The sequence below is a fragment of the Mirounga leonina genome, unplaced genomic scaffold, assembly GCF_011800145.1.
Source record: "Mirounga leonina isolate KUSES-001 unplaced genomic scaffold, KU_Mleo_1.0 Mir_507, whole genome shotgun sequence".
Classification (NCBI taxonomy): Eukaryota; Metazoa; Chordata; class Mammalia; order Carnivora; family Phocidae; genus Mirounga; species Mirounga leonina.
Genome location: NW_023270789.1, coordinates 5,365,234 through 5,374,328, shown reverse-complemented (window position 1 = coordinate 5,374,328; position 9,095 = coordinate 5,365,234). Strand labels below are relative to the sequence as shown.

General features: G+C 42.4%; 1 non-coding gene across 1 annotated transcript; it reads right to left on the bottom strand.

Moving 5' to 3' along the window:
* Positions 1-1,897: 1,897 nt before the first annotated feature.
* LOC118000537 lies at positions 1,898-2,004 on the bottom strand. The gene has a single exon (XR_004676490.1). It is a non-coding gene; the product is annotated as a U6 spliceosomal RNA (small nuclear RNA).
* Positions 2,005-9,095: the final 7,091 nt, after the last annotated feature.

The following is a 9,095-nucleotide window of genomic DNA, read 5'->3' as shown; positions in this document are numbered from 1 at the left end:
AGGGGCTTCCATGAGAAGATCAAGCAAAAGAACTTGAGGAGACTCTTCCCGAGTACTTATGGGTTATCCGTGGAGACTCACAGAAACACTGGGGACATTGAAAGTCTGGTGGATTGAAATCCTCCCTTCTTCCAGAGAAGTGCCAACTTCACATCTTTTGTTCCCTCCACCAAGCAAAACCTTGCACATTCAGGTACCCTACACACTGCACAATCAGTACCTAAATGCCCAAACCTGTATGAGGAGACTGGCTGGCTCCTGGGAACACAGCTAGACTGCACGTCCCAGCCTCCCCTGCGGTCAAGTGTCTCCAAGTGACCACACCCTGGCAAATGGAATGTAAGTGGGAAACACATGGCCGCTTCCAGGCCTGGCCCATAATAACCTCCCACCTGTTGTGACCTGTCTCTTTTCCCATCTCTTAGCTGAACTGGAGAGAACTCCCAGGACCTAGATAGAGGCGGGCACACAGTATGGCTCACAGGATGGAAGGAGCCCAGTCCCTGAGTTTTCCCACAGAGGAAGGCACCTGACCACAAATACATTGGTGGGACATAAGCAAAACAATAAACTTCTACTGTGCTAAGCCACGGAGATGTGGGGATTGTTTCTTATAAAAGCCAATGTTGCTTCCCTTACCTATTATACCACAGAAGTATTTTTTTTTAAAGATTTTATTTATTTATTTGACAGAGAGAGACACAGCGAGAGAGGGAACACAAGCAGGGGGAGTGGGAGAGGGAGAAGCAGGCTTCCTGCTGAGCAGGGAGCCCGATGCGGGACTCGATCCCAGGACCCTGGGATCATGACCTGAGCCGAAGACAGACGCTTAACAACTGAGCCACCCAGGCGCCCCACCACAAAAGTATTATTAGCCCCAACTACAAAGGAGGACACTGAAAATCACAGGAGTTAAGTCAGCGGTTCTTAACAGTGATTTTGACCCCCAAGGGACAGGTAGCAATGCCTGAAGACATTTTGGCTGTCACAACTGGGGGAGGGGGTCGGGTGTGCTCCTGGCACCGAGGCTGAGGAGGCACATCCTACATCCTACAGCACCCTGGACGGCTCCACAACAGAGAATTATCTGACCCCAAAGGTTGATTGTGCTGAGGTTGAAAAATCCTAGGATAAGTGACTTGTCTAAGATCACTGAACTAGGAGTAGGTGGCTCTTAACCTTAATGAGTTTGAAGAAAGACTAACACCGGTATTTCCTTCTGAATCAACAGTGACCAGAAAACAAGTGCCTGAAAATAAGTGAACATGTTTGCAGTCATAACCAGATGTCAAGCCTCAGGAACTGCAGATAGAAGGTCTTTCCATTTCACTGCTGGGTCCTTACAGCCTTCTACATTATTGAACAAACAACCAATTTTTTCTGCTTCCAAAAGTAATATATATTTTTGAAGACATTACTAAACAATAAAAAGTTTCCTCTATTCCATCAGTTTGAGGAAGTCATGATAGGTAATTCCATTCTTTCTATGTGAGGACACTTCCAGATGAGATTAGCATTTGAATTCACGGACTCAGTAAATTGTCCTTCTAATGTGGGTGGGCACCATCCAATCCACTGAGGGCCTGAATAGAAGAAAAGGTAGAAGAAGCAGGAATTTGCCTTTTTTTTTTTTTTCTCTGCTCCACTGTTGAGCTGGGACATCCCATTTCATCTTCTCCTGCCCCCAGACTAGCATTTACACCATCTTGAGCTCCCTTGGTTCTCCGGCCTTCAGCCTCAGACAGAATTACATCACAGGACTTCCCTGGTCTCCAGCTTACAGATGGCAGATGGTGGGGCTTCTCACCTTCATAGCTGCGCGAGCCAATTCCTCATAAGAAATTATATATATATATATATATATATTTTGTTCTGTTTTGTTTTGTTTTTTGTTTTTGTTTTTATGGAATGCTTCATAAATTTGCAAGTCATCCTTATGCAGGGGCTATGCTAATCTTCTCTGTATTGTTCCAATTTTAGTATATGTGCTGCCGAAGCGAGCACAAGCCCCTATTTGTTCTGTTTCTCTGGAGAACCTTGACTAACACAGCCAACATTTCCATATTTTTAAGGAAGATAAGACACATGCACACATACACACATACATGCATATACACATGTATTAGAGACAGCTAGAATAAAATTTGTGTTCTCTCTTCCTCCTGAGAGCGCATGGAGAATACATTTCCCAGCATGCTTTACAGGTGGATGCGGTCATCTGGCTGAGACTAGCCAATGTGAACAAGAAATATACTTCCACGGTGTGCATGTGGGGCCTGTGGGTTATACGGGCTAAGATACTGCCCTGCAACTTGCTTCTTTGACTTAAAAATATATCTCGAACATGTTTCCATGTCGGTACATACACCGTATTTTTTATAAGACATACTTTATTCCCCCACAATTTAACTTTTCTGAAATTGGGAGAATGTCTCATATTTGAGAAGTAAGTTCCCCAAAAAGTTTCCATTAATTGATTAAGGGCGTCTTAGAATCAAGGAAAAATCTTACTTTTTAGGGCTTTAAAAAAATATTACAAATGTCTTGTTGCTGTTAAAAGTCAAAATAGTAGCACAAGATTTTAAAGGGAAGGAAAAGTCCCCAGTATAGCAGAAATGTTCAGACAGAATAGCTCTTCACTTGAAGTTCAGTTGAAATAGTTTTTCTAATGAGGAGGCAGAATACCCACAATCAGATCCCCAATGCGAATAAGTAGGGAAAGTCTTGATTTTAAGTAGTTCAGTCCTATCCAGCTTTAATCTTGGAACTACTCGGGATATAACCAATAATTGCAATGAAGTTTTTTTAATGGCCCATCAAGGGGGACTATCCAAACCAACCAAACTTGAAAAATATCAGAGAGCATTTCAATGAAGGATTTAAGTGGTACGGTATGAGACAGAGATACCAAATCAACCAATTGGGTGAACCATCTCCAAAAAACATTGCGAATCCCTAGTTTTAAGGCTATATCTCATTTATGTTTAAGAAGAGCTACACAAATTCTAAACTTCTTTAAATTACAAAGCACATTTGGTATCGTATGAGAAATGGAATGTTGGCCCTAGATTTGTGGGTCAGAAGACTACTCTCTCCTTAAAGGCTTTTGAAATTTGCACATAAGAAAGACTTTTTTTGCAGGACTCACTCCATAAAACATTAAACATGAAAAAAAAAATAAGCAAGATGCACAGAGGTAAAACTTGACATATTAAAATTAATTTTCATTACCAAATGCATTTGCTATTTTCTCTCCAAGGCAATGAGGGGCTTTGTGGTCACTATGCAACTCTGTTTTGCTTCTTTTGGTGGTTTCTGAGGTCCCTGGAATCCCTAAATTATTCTCTCTGAAATATGTTTCCTTTGGTAAAGCAGATTTTTTTTTTTTCTCACAGAAAGAATTGGTCGTTCAAAAATGCCTTTTTTGGGTACAGAATAAAATATTCATCAAACCTTGCCTCCCCATCTCCCAACATCTGTTTATTAAAATTTGTCATCAAAAGTCTCAGGGTGTCAAACAAAGTTCCCAGGTGAAAGTGAAAATAATGGAAATAACTGATTTACATGATGACTTTTATATTCCCAGTCCAGTTTTTCAACATTCCACAAATCTTTATGTTTGTACAGAACATGACCCCTGGAGTTTTCCTCACTCTCAATCTCTAGTTATGCCGTAAACATACAACAGTCAAGAACTGAGGAGTCTTGGGCTAGAATTTACTGAGGAAGATATGTAGGATGCAGCTTACAGGATTTTATAAGGTAAATTCCAGAAGCTCCCCACCCAATGTCAATTCAGACAAATGGAAAAAAAAAAAAAGTAACTTCTTTGGAAGATGTGGTTTGTAAAGCTGGCTGAGCCAACGTCTTCAAAATAAGAGAGCCGGCAACTCACTATTAATAGGCAATATTAATACCCTTGAATCATGTGGTTTCTCTGGTGGTGAGTAATGAAAACCATTTGATTTTTCTGTCCAAGTAATAGCCAGTCTTGTTCAAGGAAACTCGTTTTATTTGAAGCTTTGGGATTGTTGGGAGTTTTTTCCTTGGTTGAAAAAAAATATAAACTGAGAATTGAATGATTCATACTTCTTTCTTTACTCTAAGAAGGAGAAAACCGCCTATTCTCTCAGCATCCTCTGTGGAATTTGTATTCGCTGGAGACTAGATAACTTGACTTGCTTTATTTCATCCATGTAACAAACATTTTTATATAGCGTTCATTTTGTGCTAAGTACTGTTCCAAGCACTTCACATGTATTAATGCCACTAATTCTGACACTCACATAGGATTTTCCTGATAATTTTTTTCCCCAAAACTTAAGAAAACAGTGAGTTATTGCTGTGGATAGGACTAATATTTCAATGTAGTCTTCTTGTCTTTGGGATTATCCCAAGCAGACAGAAATGAAAAAAAATAGGAAGTTAACCTCCAAAATATGACGTGGGGATCATTATCAGTAGAGAAATGACAAACAGAAGAGTGTCCATAAAGGTAAATATTTAACTCTGATAGAGCTTATAGTTTAGGACATTTGTGTAAGGACAGGTTAAATTCCGACCATATAAGCTAACTAGTCTGTATTTATTTTGTCAAAAAATCAGAAATTTTGTCACAAATATACCATAAAATGCGCTTAGAGAAAATAGGATAGAATGCCATCATGTGATTGAATGCTATCATTCCTGCGTGATGGAAGACCAAGGTCCTAGTTTGGTCTTTCCAGTTTTGTATGTATCTTGAGTTGCGTCAATGTGTGTGTTATAACGCCTCACTTAAGGAAAGTTGAGGATTGGCCAGATGACTTCCTGAAGTCCCCACAGTTTGAGTTCATTTCTCATGCATCAGTGTATTCTCTTCTAGCACACTGGTCTTCAAACTGGGATTCATGGAACACTAGATTGACACAAAAATAAATCCTTCCCAAAAAGTATGTTTCAGAAATGCTTCACATTATGTGGCCCTCCTGGAGATGTCCACTATACCAAAGACTCTGAGGAATCCTACAGGAAAGGAATTTAATCCAAACTTAGTGTTGCAGGAACATAGCTAGAACCACTGGCTTACCTGGTGAGCTCTGGACAATCTGCTTCAAAGCATCAGGACAAGCACATTGCAGAGAATGGAGTTAGGACCTACGTTTGGGGGTTTCTTTGGTGGTGGTGTTCTCTTTGGGTTCTTGGGTGCAGAAGTTTGACTTAATCATACTTCTCAGTTCATGACCTCTGATACTGTGGTTTATAAGAAGAAATATGTATTTGGTCTTTGTCCCCCTCCCCTGGCACTGAGCTCCTAAAACCCTTGGAATTTCCCAAGTGATAAGGTGTCTATTGTTATTCATAATAAGCCCCTTTCAACCATACCAGAGTTTATGTTAATAGGGTGACTTTCAGAAAGTCCCAAAGGAAGGGGGCTGGTTGCCAGGGAGACCAACCACGTGATTAGGGGGTTGGTACTTTCAGCTCCAACCCCCAACCTCCAGGAAAGGTACAGGGATTGGAGGTGGAGTTAACCCCTAATGTCAATGATTTGACCAATCACGCCTCTGTAATGAAGTGTCCATAAAAACCCAAAAGGACCGAGCTCAGAGAGCTTCCCAGTTGGTGAACATGTGGAGGTGTTGGGAAAGTGGGGCCCAGGGAGGGCGTGGAAGTCTGCACCCCCTTCCCTCATACCTTGTCGCAGGCATCTCTTCCATCTGGCCATTCCTGACTTATATCCTTTTATAATAAACTGGTAATCTAGTAACATGTTTTCCTGAGTTCTAGGAGCTGCTCTAGCAAATTAATGGAAACTGAGGAGGGGATTCCCACTCACAGCAAATCAGTCAGAAGCATAAGCTACAACCTGGACTTACAATTGGTGTCCAAAGTGAGGGAGGGGGCAGGGGACAGTCTTGTGGGGCTGAGCCATAACCTGTGGGATCCGACACTATCTCCAGGTCAACAGTGTCAGAGCTGAACTGAATTATAGGATACCCATCTGGTGTCTAGAGAACCTGAGAATTGCTTGATGTGGGAAAAACACAAATTTAGAGTGCAGTCTTGAGATAATGTGAAGGGACAGGAGATGCAAGAAGCTTTCCTTTACATGACCCATTTTCACAACGGTCCAAGCAAGACCCCTCTCTGCTCTTCGTTTTATTTATCCCTGTTTTTTTAAAATTTACCTGAGGTTTATTTAATCAGATATGGTAAGATACACAGACATAGAAATGACTATCATGAAGGGAAAAGTTTTATACTCACAGATCCTTAAAAACAGAAGGCACGCCATGCCATGCAGGGCCAAACAGGAAGGCACCAGAGTTGGTCAGGAGGCCGAGGGAGCAGGGGGACAACGTGGGCAAGAGCCTTCGTTGTGGTTTTCATGGGAAAGCAAGGCAAGCTGGGTTAGCAAGCGTAGGACTGACTAGTTTGAAGAACTGAAGCAGGCTCTGGGGCCTAGGGAAAGTCCCTAGTTGTCTGGGAGCTAACCCCTGTGTGATCAGGGCAGGTGGATGGCCCTGAATGTCAGAATGCCCTAAGAGCCAGAAGAAGATGATTTAGAGCTCGAGTTCTGGATTAGTTGATTCACATATGAAAGATACACTCCCCGGTGAGTTGTTTGCTCTCACTAGCAATTAAATAGCTAGCCCTGGGGTCAGCAAGGCCCCAATGTCAAAACATCAGAATAAAAAGACAAGTTTACTACAATCTCTGATTTCTGCTCTCACTCCCTCCTCCCCAAAACAAACCCATTCTACAGTATTTGGTATATGTCCTTGGAAATATAAATATGCTTGTAAAATATGAAGTGAGCTTCATGTATATGATTTTTTATTTTATTTTATTTATTTATTTGACAGAGAGAGGCACAGCGAGAGAGGGAACACAAGCAAGGGGAGTGGGAGAGGGAGAAGCAAGCTTCCCGCCGAGCAGGGAGCCCGATGCAGAGCTCCATCCCAGGACCCCGGGATCATGACCTGAGCCTAAGGCAGACGCTTGACCGACTGAGCCACCCAGGCGCCCCTCATGTATATGATTTTAAGTTGCATAGATAGTATTGTGCTAGAAGCTCATTCTCTTTCTTTTTTCATTCAACCTTGTGTTTTGAAGATGCATCCATGTTGCATTATAATCATCTCATTTTAGCATGTAGCATCTAGCAGCAGGATCATATTTCTTAGGCTGCACGTGACTTACCCATCCTTTAATGGAGGATGCTTGATTGCTTCCAACTCCTCACCAGGAAAAATGCTTCAATATTTCCTTACATGAGAATTTCTCTGGAAAGCAGCTACCGTATTGAAGGGCAGATGAACACTTAATTTCACCAAGTACAACTTTGCTCTCCAGGATGGTTGTGCCAGTTTATACCAAAGCCACAGGGCCTGGGGTCCTCATTTCCCCACACGTGCTGACATAGCTAAGACACGTATCATTGTAGAGTATCCGTGTGGTTTCAGCTTTAAATTGTTGCACCAGGCATACACAAGCACGTACGAGATCAGCTGCCCTGCATTTGGGTCTCTTAGACTGTTTCAAATTGCCCTCGGTGCCAAAAGACTAGATTGTGAAAGTACCAAACTTAACTTCTGTGGCATTGCCACAGGCTCAAGAGGCTCCATGTGGTCCCAAGTTGGCTCTGATTTGTTGATATAAACCCCAAGTATGGCTTGGAGATTCAGAGACCCAAACTGTGGCTTCACCCATTGTAGAGTGACAGAGTTTATTACTGAAAGAACCAAGAGGAATGAGGAATCTTACTTTAAAGACAATATAGCATCTTCTTGTGTTAGATAGAAAAATAGTTCAATGAAATTATTTCAAAATCAGAGAATAAGAAGGTAATATAAAAATAGTGTGTATGAAATCTTCTGACTGTAGGGATCAGATTTTCTCAAGAAATCAAAGAAGAAGTAAAGTAATTCGAAAAGCATGCCTCATTCTTATACTCAGGACATGAATAGAGGAGGAATGAAAACAAAAATAAAGGCCAAGTAAACTATAGAAAGAGACAGATTTCCTTTGAAGGAAAGTTGAGATCTCAGAAGATGGGATGGGCTAACATATAAAAAAAATGATGGAAATGGAGAAATGTGTTTTATATGTTACTAGATCAGAAAGAGTGAATTGCCCCCAGTGAAACCTAACATAAAAAGTGAGGTAAGATCAGAGAAAGAGTTTGGAAGCCTTCCCCAGAAGTAGTGGGGATCTGGGAAACTCTTGAGTGATGTCCTCTCAAACCTCCATCTAAAAGGTCTAGTGAGAACAGTTGGGGGAACCCCCCTTGTAGACTGGAACCGCTGGACCAAGGAGCTAGGAAAGTCTGGATCAATGTCAGGGAGGACCATGTAGAATTAGTGTAAATTACTGAGTTTCAAGATGATGCAGTCATTATGGGAGGAGAAGGGACGGGTCCTGTGTCCTGCATATCAATCTGTGGACTTATTATTCATGGGACACAAAGGGAAGGTGCAGACAGACAAGACCAGCTACAGGAGAGTGAGACAGGCCAGTCCCAGCCAGAGACCAGGTCTGCAGTGGGTGCCGGCCTGGCAAGAGACCATCTCCTGGGTGGGATGATCTGAGGCAGGAAGGTAAGGATGGTCATGATGTGTGCCATCAGTGAACGTTTTTGGGCACACTCAGACCTCATTAATTTCCTATCTTTCTCTCTGGGAGATCTGAAAGACAAAATGAAGACTAATATATATTTTTAATGTCTGACAGAAAGCAAATAAGAGAAACGAGGAGGACAGCATTTAACTCCAGCAAGCAGTGCAAATGTTCATTAACTCCGCCACCAGCAGGAAGACCCAAGAGCTAGCTCCTCTCAACATTCACAGGCTCCCCAGCACAGTGCCAGCAGTATGGATCCCACCAAGCCACCATCCTTCCTGGCCTCGACCACACAGAGCCAAGACCCCAGATCACCCCCTAAGGACCCAGATTCCCATCCTCCTGTAGGTCATACATTCCCTTCTCTCACACTCCCATCCTCAATTCTTCCCCTGTGTCCACTGGGACTCAGCTGCCCTCAGCCGTCAACCCTAGATCCTCACCTCTTCTCTGAACAGCTGGTTCACCTTCCTGCAGTGGTGGATACCTGG